Below are 381 nucleotides of genomic sequence, written 5' to 3'. Positions count from 1 at the left end.
ATGAGCTATATCACCGCTTATCAACACTAGGGGTGTGACAATACACCTAGCTCACGAGATGAGACCTATACTTGGTTCAATAGAACGAGAATGTTTTAATACTAGGGACGTTCATTTTAATTGTTTAACCGGTTAACCGACAGTAAGAATTTTGACCGATTAATACAATTATTTAAATGGTTTAAAAAGTCATTTAATTATTTATTTTTTCAGAAAATTTATCAAAATATTTAACCGTTTGCTGCATGGTTAAAATACGCTTGCGCCTATAAAAAAAATTATTTTTTAGGGGGAAAAAAAACTGTAAGTTGCGTATAAGTCACATTTTATTATTTAATTCAGAAATAGGCCTAATGCCGATGCGAAATGTTTACAAACATT

The sequence above is a fragment of the Sinocyclocheilus grahami genome, unplaced genomic scaffold (genome assembly GCF_001515645.1).
Source record: "Sinocyclocheilus grahami isolate Dianchi unplaced genomic scaffold, SAMN03320097.WGS_v1.1 scaffold668.1, whole genome shotgun sequence".
Classification (NCBI taxonomy): Eukaryota; Metazoa; Chordata; class Actinopteri; order Cypriniformes; family Cyprinidae; genus Sinocyclocheilus; species Sinocyclocheilus grahami.
The sequence above is the reverse complement of the archived record's forward strand: the minus strand, read 5'-3'. Positions refer to the sequence as shown.